General features: G+C 38.5%; 1 long non-coding RNA gene across 1 annotated transcript in view; it reads left to right on the plus strand.

Annotated features, from left to right (window-relative positions):
• Positions 1–14365, plus strand: part of LOC135363992 (uncharacterized) — a 48418-nt gene extending 34053 nt beyond the window's left edge. Inside the window, exon 3 of the long non-coding RNA XR_010410419.1 lies at positions 14137–14365. This is a non-coding gene — a long non-coding RNA (uncharacterized LOC135363992). The remainder of the gene's footprint in view (positions 1–14136) is intronic.
• The last annotated feature ends 1086 nt before the right edge of the window (positions 14366–15451 follow it).

Raw genomic sequence — 15451 nt, forward strand, 5'->3', positions numbered from 1 at the left:
AATGGGGAAAGGATAGTCTCTCCAATAAATGGTGTTGGGAAATGGATATTCAGAAAGAAAGAAGAGAAAAAAAAAGAAATTGGATCCTTATCTTATACCACACACAAAAATTAACCCAAACTGTAAACTATAAACCTGAAACTGTAAAATTCCTAGAAAAAAAACAGAGAGGAAAAGCTCCATGATGTTGGCCTTGGCAATGAATTTTTGGATTTGACACCAGAAGCACGGGTGATAAAAGCAAAACTAAACAGTGGGACAACATCAAAGTAAAAAGTTTCTGCACAGTGAAGGAAACAGTCAACAAAATGAAAAGGTAACCTATGGAATGAGAGAAAATATTTGCAAACCATATGTCCCATAAAGGGATGATATCCAAATTATATAAGGATATAAGGAATTCAAGTCAATAGCAAAAAAAAAAAAATCTGATTGAAAAATAGGCAAAGGACCTAGATAGACGTTTTTCTGAAGAAATCATGCAAATGGCCAACTTATATATGAAAAGATGTTCAACATCACTAATCATCATGGAAATGCAAATCTAAACCACAATAAGTTATCAAGTCATATCTGTTAGGATGGCTATTATCAAAACGTCAAAAAATAACAAGTGTTTATGAGCATGTGGAGAAACAGGAACCTTTATGTATACTCTTGGTGGGAATATAAATTGGTACAGCCATTATAAAAAACAGTATGGAAGTTCCTCCAAAAATAAAAAATGGGACTATCATGTGATTCAGCATTCCCACTTTTGGGTATATATCCAAAGAAAATAAAATCATTATCTTGAAGAGATACCTACACTCTCCTGTTCATTGCAGCATTACTCATACAAACCAAAATATGGAAACATCTAAATGTCCATCAATGTATGAATGGATAAAGAACATGTGGCATATATACCATAAAATGTTGTTCAGTCTTAAAAAAGAAGAAAACAACATGGATAGAACTAGAGGACCTTATACTATGTGAAATAAGCCAGGAACAGAAAGACAAATATTGCATGATCTCATTTATTTGTGGAATCTAAGAAAGTCAATGTTATAGAAACAGAGTAGAAAGGGTGGTTACTAGGGGATGGAGGATAAGGGAAATAGGGAGATGCTGGTCAAAGGGCACAAACTTTTAGTTATAAAAAAGATAAGTTTTGGAAACCAAATAAACACCATAGTGACTATAGCTAATAATAATGTAGTATATTATTATATACCTGAAATTTGCTGAGAGAGTAGATTTTAAGTATTCTTGCCCCCCCCCACACACACAGGTAACTATGTGAGATGCTGGATATGTTAATTGCCTTGCTTGTGGCAATTATTGTACAAGGTATGTGTATATCAAAACATTATATTCTATACCTTAAATGTGTACAATTTTTATTTGTCAATTATACTTTAATAAAGCTATGGAGAAAATAAGTAAATACATGAAAATAAGAGATAAACTTAAATGAACTAAAGTGGTAGCCTAACCCCAACCCAGATTAATTCTTGATTAGATAGAAGAGATAGGCCCTATTGTCTGAAAGAGAAAAGGGCAGGCCATTTTTAGGGCAAATATTATTTTACTCCAGTCTTTACTGTTCTCATATATATAACTTCTGGCATGCAATCAAATGGCAAATAAACAGGAAAAATGTGATATGTAATCAAGATAATGAAACAGACTCACAAATAACCTAGATGTTGGAATTATCAAGCAAGGACATTAAAATTGCTTTCCTAAGTATATTGAAAATGTAGAGGAAGAGATACACAAAGTGAATTCAAAAATGATGGATTTCATCAGATAAACAGAAACTCAAAAAGAACCAAATGGAAACTGTAGAACTGAAAAATACAGTATCTGGAATGAAGAATTCATTTCTTGAGCTTAACAGTGAACTAGGCAAAGCAGAAAAGGGATATAGTGAACTTGAAGACAGATCCATGTGAGTTATCTAAATTAAAGCAGACAAACAAGAAGTCTGAAGAACAGAGCCTCACATACCAGTAAAATAACACTAAATTATATAAAAATATGTAGTTAAAGCCATAAAAAGAGAAGGGGAAGAGAGAGACAGAGATAGAGAGACAGAGGTTGAAGAAATATTTGACGATAGCTGAGAATTTTTCAAAATTGATGAAACTGATCATACCCAAAGATGAAATAATTCAGTAAAACTCAAGCAGGATAAATAAAAATAAATACAAATAAATACCCTGCCAAGAACCACATGGTCAGACTTCCACAAACCAAAGGTAAAAAGAAAATATTAATAGCAGCCAGAAAATACACACACACACCACAGGCCCAGGTGGCTTTATTAGTGAATTCTACAAAACAATCAAGGCAGAAATAATACCAATTCTATGCAAACTCTTCTAGAAAATAAAAGAGGAGAGAATGCTTCCCAGCTCATGTTATAGGGCCAGTATTACTCTGACACAAAACCAGTAAAATATGTTGTAAGAAAACTAAATATCAATATCCTTCATGAACATAGATGGAAAATTCTTTTTTTTTTTAAGATTTTATTTATTTATTTGAGAGAAAGAATGAGACAGACAGAGAGAGCATGAGAGGGGGGAGGGTCAGAGGGAAAAGCAGACTCCCTGCTGAGCAGGGAGCCCGATGCGGGACCCGATCCCGGGACTCCAGGATCACGACCTGAGCCGAAGGCAGTCGCTTAACCAACTGAGCCACCCAGGCACCCCATAGATGGAAAATTCTTAACAAAATTTTAGGAACAATGTATAAAAATGATAAAATGACTATGTGGGATTTATCCCATGATTACAGAATTGATTTAATAGTTGAAAATCAATAAATGCAATTTACCATATTAACAGACTAAAACAAATCCATGTTTTTATCTCAATAGATGCAGAGGATGCATTTGAATAGCATTGTTTAGGATTTAGGATTATTTAGGATTAAAAATCTCAGCAAGCTAGGCACAGAAGGGGACGTCCTTGTCCTGATAAGGGTCATCTACAAAAACCTACAGCAAAATATTATACTTACTGGTGAAAGATTGAACGCTTCTCTCTTGAAATTGGGGAAAAAGTAAGAATGTCAACTCTCACCTCTTCAGCATTATAGTGGAGATCCTAGCCAGTGCAGTAAGAGAAGAAAAAGGGATTTAAAGACATAGATTTGGAAAAACAGATATAAAATTGTCTTTATCACATGATCATCCATGTACAAAATCCTAAGGAATCTACAGAACAGCTACTAGAGCAAATAATTGAGTTTAGCAAGTTTACAGGATACAAAGTTAATTTATAAAAATCAGGTGTATTTCCATATACTATAAACAAAAATCAAAATTAAAATGCCATTTATAATAGCATCAAAAATATGAAATACTTAAGAAAAAATCTGACAAGAGGTGCAGATCTGTGTACTAAAAACTATAAATCATTATAGAGCAAAATTAAAGACTTAAATAAATGAAGAAATATACCATATTCATGGATTAGAAGACTCAATATTATGAAGATGTCAGTTCTTCCCAAAATTGATCTGTAAGAGTCAATACCATCTCAAACAAAATCCTGGTAGGATTTGTTGTACAAATTGATGAACTGATTTAAAAATTGATATAAATGTATTAAACCAACATACTGTACACCTTAAAATTACACAATATTACATACTAATTACACTGCAATTTAAAAAACAATTAAAAAATTGATAAGCAAAATTTTTCTCTCCCACATTCCCATCCTTAACTTGGGCCACAAATTTTATTGCTTTTATTTTTTCCTTTCATTTTGGTTCTCACTTCTAATAAGGAATCCTACTGCATTTTATTATTCTTCTTCCCAAGGAAGCCTCGTCCCCCCTCTTTTTCCTAGAACTGTAATGGTGGCCGTAGAGAAACATGATTATCTGTGATTAGAAATGAACAATATATCAATTTATCAGTTTCAAAATATTTTCACCATGAAAAACAATGTTTAAAAACATAGGATGGGCTGCCTTGCCACACATTGAACTCTCTGTCCTTGGAAGCATTCAAGAGAGAGTGAACTATCTTAATTCAACACTCATTTATAGAACACTTACCATAAATCAGACACTGGGAATATAGTAGTAAACAAAGTAGATATGGTCTTTGTTTTCATGGGCCTTAAAACCTAGTAGCATGTCCAAGATACTGAAGATTTCTGCATAAAGTAGAAATTTGAACTAGGTGACCTGAGAGTTCTCTTCTGGAGATCTATAAATCTATGTTTCTGAGATTAAAAACAACAACAACAACAATAAAATAAACCTTGTCTTCTAACAAGGTAAATGCTTCTCTTGTGCCCTCTCTGGGTTTGATAATTGTAGACTGAGTGCAAAGGAATAAAGAACCCCAACACCTATGAAAGCACCCCTCCAAACCTAAAACAAAAGAATTTGTCTGGCTCCATCATTAATCAAATTCAACTTGTTCATGAAAGCTCTTGTGGGCTTCTGCCAGAGGGAAATGTCAAACACATGGTCTCAGGCCATTCTTAGCCCAGGGAAAGCTTGGAAAGAACTATGTCAGAAAATACAAACCCATTTCCAGGAAAGTTCACCTTCTGGCATTGTCCCCTTCTCCTGGCTCTGGATGCTGCTTCAGGGACTCTCTGCTTCAGGAAAGTGAGGCAGCCGTGAGCCAACCTAAGCCAGAGTGAGCAGATGGCCTGGCATTCTGGGAACATTCTAGGCATATTCCTTAAAGAACCACCGCAGAAACAAGGGACAATTCCAGGAAAACATGGAGTTGTAACTAGACTCATGGCTTAGGCACACTAGGCCAGCAAAGAGGTCCCAAGAGCAGACTTGCTGGAGTCAGGGTGGAGGAGACAGTTGGCTTCTCCTGCACGCAAATCAATTTGATTATCCCCGCCTTATTGGACATGATCACTGCTCCCTCCCAAAGACACCCCGTGGGTCTGCAGGCTGATGCCTAGTTGCAGTTCCAGTATTTAGGAGCAGCCTTGAAATGTGTCAGAAAAGGAAGTGAATGGACAGCAAATCATCATCCCATTAACAGTTTTGTCCAAAGTGCTTTTTTGCAGCCTTCGTATCTTTTTTTTAAATTTTTTTATTGTTATGTTAATCACCATACATTACATCATTAGTTTTAGATGTAGTGATCCATGATTCATTGTTTGTGCATAACACCCAGTGCTCCATGCAGAACATGCCCTCTTTAATACCCATCACCAGGCTAACCCATCCCCCCACCCCCTCCCCTGTAGAACCCTCAGTTTGTTTTTCAGAGTCCATCGTCTCTCATGGTTCGTCTCCCCCTCTGAATTCCCCCCTTCATTCTTCCCCTCCTGCTAGCTTCTTCTTTTTTTTTTTCTTAAGATACATTGCATTATTTGTTTCAGAGGTACTGATCTGAGATTCAACAGTCCTGCACAATTCACAGCGCTTACCGGGGCACATACCCTCCCCAGTGACTATCACCCAGTCACCCCATCCCTCTCACCCCAACCCCACTCCAGCAACCCTCAGTTTGTTTCCTGAGATTAAGAATTCCTCATATCAGTGAGATCATATGATACATGTCTTTCTCTTTTTGACTTATTTCGCTCAGCACAATACCCTCCAGTTCCATCCACGTCGTTGCAAATTGCAAGATTTCATTCCTTTTGATGGCTGCATAATATTCCATTGTATATATATACCACATCTTCTTTATCCATTCATCGGTCGATGGACATCTTGGCTTTTTCCACAGTTTGGCTATTGTGGACATTGCTGCTATAAACATCAGGGTGCACGTACCCCTTTGGATCCCTACATTTGTATCTTTGGGGTAAATACCCAGTAATGCAATTGCTGCGTCATACGGTAGCTCTATTTTCAACTTTTTGAGGAACTTCCATACTGTTTTCCAGAATGCAGCCTTTGTATCTTTGTTCATGCTTTTTCTTCCTGAGATGTTCTCTGCCTTCTGTTCTGTTTAAGTCTTACTGTTTTTTCTGCTGCTAGGGTTATCTCAAGTGCTACTTCTTTCATGAAGCTTTTCTGGAATATTTCAGCTCTAAATGATCTCTCTTCTCTTAGCATTCTAAATTCTCTTATAGCAAATACTACACTTTCTATTACAGCATTTTGTGCCTGCCTTACCTTTTAAAAATTAAATTCCAAATATCTTATGGACAGAGATCATATCTCATTCTTTACATCTCATCCTACCCCTAAAGTAGGGTGCATTTTCCCCCCAACCATTGTGCATTTGCACATGATGGGATTAAGAAAAGCTTGGGGGAATGGAGCTGAGTAAACAGTCTTTATAGCAATCAGTGGTAAAGGTCAGAAGCCTCCCATTCCTGCAAAGGGCACGGCAAGGTCTCTCCTACAATCTCTCTGAGGTCAACAATGACTCTTTCTGTCCCAATAATCTAGAAAACTAAATTCACACTCAACGATGCCTAATTCACCCTGAATTCAGAAATAAGTAGTTCCACCTAAGTGAATTTTCCAGATCACTGAAGCTTATTTGAATCCAAATTTCAGAAGTAATTTACAAAACATGCTTTTCTTTTCTTTTTTATGTTATTTATTTATTTATTTATTTATTTATTTATTTATTAGAGAGACACAGCAAGAGAGGGAACACAAGCAGGGGGAGTGGGAGAGGGAGAAGCAGGCTTCCCACTGAGCAGGGAGCCCGATGTGGGGCTCGATCCCAGGCCCCCTGGGATCATGACCTGAGCCAAAGGCAGACACTTAACGACTGAGCCACCCAGGTGCCCCTAAAGCATGCTTTTCAAAAGCCATCTTGAATATCTCCAGAAAAGTCCAAAAGAGATGGGTTTTAGTGGTTGTATTAATAAAGGATAACTTGGAGATTAGGAATAGAGGTGAAAGGAAACCAACTTTTTACTATGTACCCTTTTGTCCTTTTTGAATTTTGAATGATGTACATCTATTACCTATTAATTTAAAACTAATGGCATGGTTCCTTACTTCCTTAAATATAGTTGCCAAGTCTAATTTAACTTTTCTTTCTGAGTCAAGATTCAGGATTATCATTATCAATATTATTTATTGTCTTGTTCCTAAATAGAATTATTCCAACAAAGGATATTAAAGTTACCCAGAGTTATCTTCCCCTATACTAAATGACTCCAAAACTTCTAAGCCTCCAGAGGTTTTGGGTTTCGTTTACTTTTTAGATTCTCCATCTCTGGCAGCTATCACTTTTTGTTGTTATTCTAGTGACTGCTTAGAGCAACCACTGCACCCCTCCCCCCTTCTTATTTGCTCATTTGTTCTGATGTGACTTGGAAGTCAAATGATCTCAGATGATAAATAGGATTCAAGTGGAGATGGGAAGAAGAGAATTCCAGGAGTCTTTTTTTAAATGCTATCAGCTATGTAGGCTATGGTTTTACTAAAGTGGATTGGGCTGGATGGCATTCTAATACAACACTAGGTTTACTCCTCTCACTCAAAATCTTACAGTGCTGAGCCTTCAGATAGCAGATCCTTGTGCTAGGCAGGCCTGATGGACACCTGGTACCAGAATAATGTTAGAGGCAATGGGCTCTGAAAGCTAGAGATAACCCATATTTTACTGTACGTGGAGGACAGAGGAAAACTACTAAGATAATACCTGGGAACATAGAAAGTGATGAAGATTGTTGTCATTCAATATGTGGACTTCATAACATCATTTTTGGCCTATCTGCAATATTTCTGATTATTTCTGGGTTTTTAGATTTTTGTGTGGTTTTTGCTTCATTTTTTTGCTGTGTTCTTGATTTACCTAAGAGACCAGATAAGTGGCTTCTAGATAAGTAGAGTAACTATTAATATCATCGTTAAAGCTTCTCTTTCTCTTTTTATCTGAGTGAGGTTAAAAAAATTTTTAAAAAGCCTTAGACAATTAACTGGTGACATAGATATAAGCAACAATAGCTCTAAATTTAGGTTAAACCACACCTTCACTGAAGCTCAGATCAGTCACCAAAAAGGTGGAGCCCTGAGAGTCACCATCCTGGGTTGAAATAAAAACAGTTTGAAAACTCATTGCAAAACTACAAAGGAAGTTGAAAATCAAGGGCAGAGAATGAGAAGAGGCCTTAAATATGGTGTGAACGTTCTAAAAAGAAAGCAAAAGAAAGCTAATTGTGGAAATTACTAGCCAGTAAATTGAATAGTCATAGTAATAAAACAGATGTTAATAGTGAAAATCCATCAACATCTGGAAAGGATAAAGTCACAAAGGATTTATGGAAAGAAGTGAGTGGAAGAGACTCTGTAGAGGAGAAAAACAGAGTGAGGCCAGGTCTTTAGTATAGGATTTGGAACTTGGGTAAAGGGTTTTGCTCAGCCTGCCACGCCATTTCTACTCTAGGGCCAGTTCAGATTGTTTTGGATGACAACGTGGTCACGTGGACTCAGTAACTGGCTGAGAGATCATAAATGAAGGATAATGATATAAATACCCAGGAACAGCTCCAGTGAGGGGAGCGGGAGGCTGAGGGCACTTTGCCAGAGAGCCGGGTCAAGTCTGGTTTTATTTAACATCTTCGCTAATGATTTGAAAGCAGGAACAAACAAATGTCAAGAAAATGTGCTAAGCACATCAACTAGAGACAAGGTACACACACCAACCAACAAGGAGTTTACCTAACAAGACTGAGAGCAATTACCAAAGGGAACTGGAAATAACCCAGGTCAGAGCAGCCTAGAAAAATGATCTGAAGCAAAAGCCAGTCACTTTTTGAGGTTGGGTAGGGAAGGGTGGTGGTAGGGAGAAGGGGAGTCAGAGAGATAGAGTAGGAAATAAGGATGGCCAAAAGCAGTCTGAGGGGACAAATAATGTGTAACAACATTACATGGGAATGAAGCCCAACAGAACAGAGGTCCAGTTTTGAGGTTTGTAAATATATGGCTGTGGTTCAACAAATGTGAAATGATAAGTGACCCATTTATTCAGGGTTAGAGGGCAGAGAAGCAGAGGGGGCAGTATACAGATTGGACCTCAGACATTTACCCAGAACATGCAAGCCCTAGGGGTGCACATCTCTGCACTCCTGGGTCATACTCCTAGAATGTCTGAAGTCCCATAACCTAGCATGGTACCTAGTAGATGTACCATGGTACATAGTAGATGCTCAGTGATTGTGGGACAATTGCAGGAAGCCCTGTGGAATTCTTAGTGTATCTGTGATCACTGAGTGAAAATGGGGTGAGTGTTGCTCCTAAACACCCTTCCAGCTTTGAGATTTGGAAGTCTGTGATTGGAAAAAAAACACAGAGCCAGGAGCCACCAGATGTTTAAGCAAACAGTGATGACTGTCCCTGTTTCTGCTCTGGGTCCTGGACTGCCCCATCCCTGCCTGTGAAAATGGAATTGTGGTGCACCAATTCCTCTTCCTGGTTCTGCCCCTCTTTCTCCTGACCTTGGCTAAGTGACAGGTCACCTATGACCAAACCTTACTTTCTTGTATTCTGTGCTTGCCCCCATAGTGTTCTAGCTTTATCCAAGACCCAGATTGGATTCATGAGAGCTCTTTTTGTTTTCCCTGTTAACTCCAAGTTGGCAGCTCAAAGGAAAGACCCAAGCCCCATGTCCTAATATGCAACATTAAATCTCCCTGTACTTCAAAATCTATTGTGTAGCTGTCTCTAGACTGTCTAGACCAGGACTTTTCAAACTTTAATGTGCATAAAATCTTATGGGAGGAGAGATTATGCATTTCCAACAAGCGCCCAGATAGTGCCAAGTTGATCCACAGACCACACATTTGAAAAGCAAGGCTTCAGAGTAGGAGTGTCGTTTTATCTGCACTGGGCAATACAGTAGCCACTAGCCACGTGTCTACTGAATACTAGCATGACTCATGAACTTTTTAATTTTATTTCATTTAAATTAATTTAAATTTAAATAGCCACATGTGGCTAGTGGTTACAGTATTGGACAGCACAGCTCTAAAGCAATAAGGTGTATGCAAAATTTTGAGAAGCACTGGTCTGTAGAATGCCAGGTCATGCATTTCCTTCTCACAATAAACCATCATGCCCACCTCTGGGCTACACAATACTGTACATTCAGCTGGATCTACAACCAGTTTGACTGGAAATAACACAGGAACATATCTATTATTCCCAAAAGTCTTGCACCCTTTGTAATTTTTCCATCTTGCACTACCTTCCTCTCATTCATCAATAGGCAATAACAAGCTGCTCTCTGTTACATTAGTTTGCATTTCCTAGAATTTTATATAAATGAAATCATACAGTACACACTATTTTATTTGCCTGGCTTCTTTTACTCAGCATAATTATTTTACGATTTATCCATATTGTTGTGTGTATCAATAGTTAGTACCTTTATTTTATTTTATTTTATTTTATTTTTTTTGCTGAGAAGTATACCACAATTTGTTTATCCATCCATCTATTAAGGGCATTTCAGTTGTTTCCATTTTTGGCTATGACAAATAGTACAGCCATGAACATTTGTATACAAGTCTTTGCATGGACATGTGCTTTCATTTCTCTTGGGTAAATACCTAGGAGTGTAATGGCTGGATCACATGTGGACATGTATTTAAATCTTTAAGAAACTTACCAAAGTTGTGCCATTTTACATTCCAACCAGTAATATATGAGAATTCCACTTTCTCCACAATCTCACTAACACATAGTATGGTCACACTTTTAAATTTTAGCATTTTAATATGGGAGCAATGATTGTGGTTTTAATTTGCATTCTCTAATGATTAGTAAACTTAAGTATATTTTCATGTACTTATTTGCTATCTGTATATCTTTTTTCTTTTTAAAGATTTTATTTATTTATTTGACAGAGAGACAGTGAGAGAGGGAACACAAGCAGGGGGAGTGGGAGAGGGAGAAGCAGGAGAGGGAGAAGCAGGAGAGGGAGAAGCAGGCTTCCCGCAGAGCAGGGAGCCCGATGTGGGGCTCGATCCCAGGACCCTGGGATCAGGACCTGAGCTGAAGGCAGACGCTTAACGAATGAGCCACCCAGGCGCCCCTGCCATCTGTATATCTTCTTTGGTGAAGTGTCTGTTCCATTTTTCTTTTTTCTTATTTTCCTGTCTTCCTTGTCCTCCTCCTCCTCCTTCTTCTTTGGTTGTTCTCTTATTACTGAGATATGAGAGTGTTTCATATGTTCTGGATCAAGCACTTTCTCAGATATAAAATTTGCAGATATTTTCTCCCAGTCTGTGGCTTGTCTTTTCATTCCCTTAAAAGTATCTTTTGAAGAGCAAATTAATTTTGATGACTCCCAATTAACCAATTGTTTCTTTTCTTTTAATGTTGTAACTAAGGAATTTTTGCCCAACCCAAGGTCACAGTGATTTTTCATTTCCTTCTATACAACTTCTAAAAGTTTATTGATTTAAATCAATATCTATTTGAGGGTTTCCTAGGTGGCTCAGTCGGTTGAGCATCTGGCTCTTGATTTTGACTCAGGTCATGACCTCAGGGTCATGGGATCAAGCCCTGGGTCGGGCTCCATGCTCAGTGTGGAGCCTACTTGTCCATCTCCCTCTGCTCCTGCCCCCGCTTGTTCACGTTCTCTCTTTAAAATAAATAAATAAATAAAAGATTTAAAAAATAAATAAATATCTATTTGAGTTAATTTTTGTTTATGGTATTAGGCATGAATCAATCTTCTTCTTCTTCTTCTTCTTCTTCTTCTTCTTCTTCTTCTTCTTCTTCTTCTTCTTCTTCTTCTGGATATATAGGTATTCCAACATCATCTGTTAAAAAGATGATCCTCTCTCTGATAAGTTTTTTTCTTTGTTGGTCAATTGACCATATACATGTGGGTCAGTTTCTGGACTCTCTGTTCTTTCTATTGATTTACTTGTTTATCTTGACACCAATATCAAGGTTTTCAACTATGAATTCAGTTTCTTCAATAGATATAGGAATATTTGAGTTATCAGTTTCTTCTTGAGTAAGTTTTGATAGTTTGTATCTTGCAGGAAATTTGTCCATTTCATCTAAGCTGTCAAATTTCTTGGCCTGAAGTTGTTTAAAAGATTTCCTTGTTATTTTTAAAATATCTGTAGAATCAACAGTGATATATCCTATCTCATTCTGATACTGGTAATTTGTGTCTTCTCAATTTTCTGATTAGTCTGGCTAGAGTTTTATCAATTTTATGGAGTTGTTTTCTTCCTTAGACTTGGGTTCTAGGGACAATGTCAACATTTTTATTAAACAAACAAACAGAACACTTTGAGTCTGTTTGAGTATCAACCACAAAAATTGGCTAGTCTTTATACTCATGCTTCACTTTTTTCCTTACCAGCCCTGACCCAATCTCCCACTCCTTCCCCAAAGTCAGGTTCAGAAATTCATACAGGGTTTACACCCTTGCCAGCAGGACCATCACAGAATTTTTTCAGTGATAATCATCTGTCAAACCAATTAAATAGCATTGCTCTTGGGCAAAGAGGTGGTCAAAAGGAACACATCACAGTTCTTCCCTCATAGGTCAACATCAGTTCTCACTCCTACTTGACATAAGCCACTGGGAGTAAATGGGGTATAAGGTACAACAAAACACTTCCCAGAGCTGTAGCCACAGAAAAGCAAGAGTGCCAGGCTCAGGAGTGGATAAATTGAAGAGAAGTCAACATCATCCATTTGTTCTTCCTTTCATTACCTATTATTTTGTACGACTATAGGTTAAATAGAAAATATCGAGTAATTCTTAATTCAGGAGGTCAAGAAGAGATGGAAAAAGAATAGAAATAGGTTTTGGAACATGATAAACTTTACCCTGTGGGCAATGGACAGTTCTCATCAAGGTTTTTAATCCAAGGGGTGATGGTATCCAATCTTTGTTTTGTTCTGTTTTGTTTCAGAAAGGCTTTTCTGGGGGCAGTGTGGAGGATGGGCTGAAGGGGCCAGGACTAGAAAAGGAAGATGAATTAGGAGGATATTGGGTCAGGCCTGGACCACAAGGGTAGCAGTGGGAGACTCATTAAATATAGTGTGATGGTGGGGACGCCTGGGTGGCTCAGTCAGTCAAGTGTCTGCCTTCAGCTCAGGTCATGATCCCAGGGTCTTGGGATCCAGTCCTGCATCAGGCTCCTTGCTCAGCAGGGAGCCTGCTTCTCCCTCTCCCTCTGCCACTCCCCCTGCTTGTGCTCTCTCTCTCTGACAAATAAATAAATAAATAAAATCTAAAAAAAAAAAATACAGTGTGATGGTGAAGAGAGAAAAAAAAGGAAGGTATGGAGGCTATCTTACTGCTTAGGCCCTTGCTGGCAGAACTTCACAGAACCACACAAATACATGCCACCAAACCCACACTAAGTATTTCCCCAATTCAACCTCCACTTAGCTGGATGCCCTGAATCCTCATGGTCATGCTAAGGTCATCTGTCATGAGGGCAAGTGTGATGGAGGGTGAGTTAGAGTAGAAGAGATGGCAGTTCATCTGGTTCTATTAACTATCTTACTCTCACAAATTCTATGAAAACATGTGAGTATGAGAGTGCATTACAAGGCTCTCTCAAGAGCACCTTGTAAGAGATTTGTGCTAGTGAGGAGCCTTGAAGCATAAGCTTCATGAGCATCATGATAAATCCGTTTTGCCTGGATCATTACAACTGCTTCCTAACTGGCTTTCCCATTTCCACTCTTTTCTCATTCCTCACAACCCATTTCCACATAGCAGCTGGCATTATATTGAAAGATAAACCTGATTATGTCCTTCCTTTATTAAAATTCCTCAATGGCTTTCCATTGCACTTAGAAGAAAAAAAAAAATCCCAATTTCTTACCATGGCTTAGAATGCCCTGGCTTGAGGTAATTCTTGAGGTAGTTCTGCTAAGAACTTCTTTTCTTAGGGGTTTTGTCCATGGCACTTTTCTTCCTGTAACGTTCTAACCACATATAGTGGACAGTGTAGTTAGCTCTTCAATATCCTTTGTCCTCTTTCCCACGGGATGGCACCTTCTGTGTAAGGGTGGGCTCTGCTTGGTATAAGCCAATCAGGGTCAACCGATCTCTCTTGCTATAAAAGCCCTAAACCAAAGATATCCTGGCATTCTTTTGGACACAGAGGTTGGTTCAAGGATAGCCCAATTAATGAGCAAAACTCAAGACTTTCATTCTGTGTGTCAACAGATGCTTTCTCTTTCCCCCAGATGCAAATAAAGAAGTGTATGGCCCAGTTGCTGATAGTGGACAACGTGCAACCAGCCTGTGGTCAAAACAAACACATGGAAGAGAGCAGAGCCAAGAGTATTACAGAGAAATGGAGTTGGAGCCTTGATCAAATTGATCCTGAAGGCATAAAGTCTTGAGAATTTTCAGTTATGTCAACTAAAAAATATCCCTTTATTGTTTAAGCCAGTTTGGGTTAATTTAACGTGACTAATGATGTTGTTTTGCAAAAATTAAAGTGTTACTGGCAACATAAATATGTTAGCTACTGCTATGGAGTCAGCTTTTTTTTTTTTAGGCTACTGTGAAACCTTGGTTGTTACAGTGGGCACTCGGCATTCAGTGGTGACAGGGCTTCATTTATACATTAAATCTACGTCTCTTTTTTAAATAGCAATTCAAGGTGAATTCTATGACGCTTCTGATCCGTGTGTAAACACAGACAAAGATGTGGGCTTCAAAATCCTGTGTGTACTTAGCCATGAGGAGCCATCACAGTGACCCAGAATATGCCTATATTAATTTGTTAAATAATCAGCAAAATAAACACACTTGAAAATCCTCATAGAGAACTCATGTACTCTCAAAAGGACTCCAGCAGTCTATGGACCTCATACTGAAAACCACTGAAGCACTCAGGATTCGGAGCCAGGGAACTGCGTTTGAGCCCTGGCTCCCTGCTTCCTGCTCTGTGACCTTGGACAAAGATTTACCTTCTCTGGACCCTCAGTTTCCTTGTCTCCAACAGGAAAAACTTTTATGAGGTATCTGCTGTGAGCCAGGACTATAATGCCTTCCTTCCCAACCTAAAAGAGTTGTTTTAGGAATCAAATGAGATTATTTAGGAGGAAGCATTGTACAAAACAAAAGCTTAGCACAGTTGCTAGTTATTTTGTTTTCTGGCACTTTCTTCCCTTCTGAGCCAGACAAGCTCCTCTGCACCCTTCAAAATCTGTCTCCAAGGTGCATCTCACACTTCCCCTCTTGAGTTTTTATCACAGCTTCTATAAATCTAACAGGTCTCTCACTGCCTGTTTACCTGGCTGTCTATCCTCCCCTGCCAAGATATGGGTCAGGTCAGGCCTAGGGTCCCGTGCAGTGCCTGGTACACAGGAGTTAAACAAGTGAATGTTTGTTAGCAGATGGATCTGAAAGCTGTGGGTAGGGAAGATGGGGCCTGAGGAGCCAGGACAAACAAATCAGACATCCCTTTCCCACTCAGTGATTTTGTCTAAGCTTGTTGGCACCTCCCATTGCTGGCCTCTACCACAACTCACAGGTCAGTCCACCTAAAAA

Source organism: Mirounga angustirostris, unplaced genomic scaffold (assembly GCF_029215605.1).
Source record: "Mirounga angustirostris isolate CCGP_5_RB_7025 unplaced genomic scaffold, mMirAng1.0.hap1 SCAF_4, whole genome shotgun sequence".
Lineage (NCBI taxonomy): Eukaryota > Metazoa > Chordata > Mammalia > Carnivora > Phocidae > Mirounga > Mirounga angustirostris.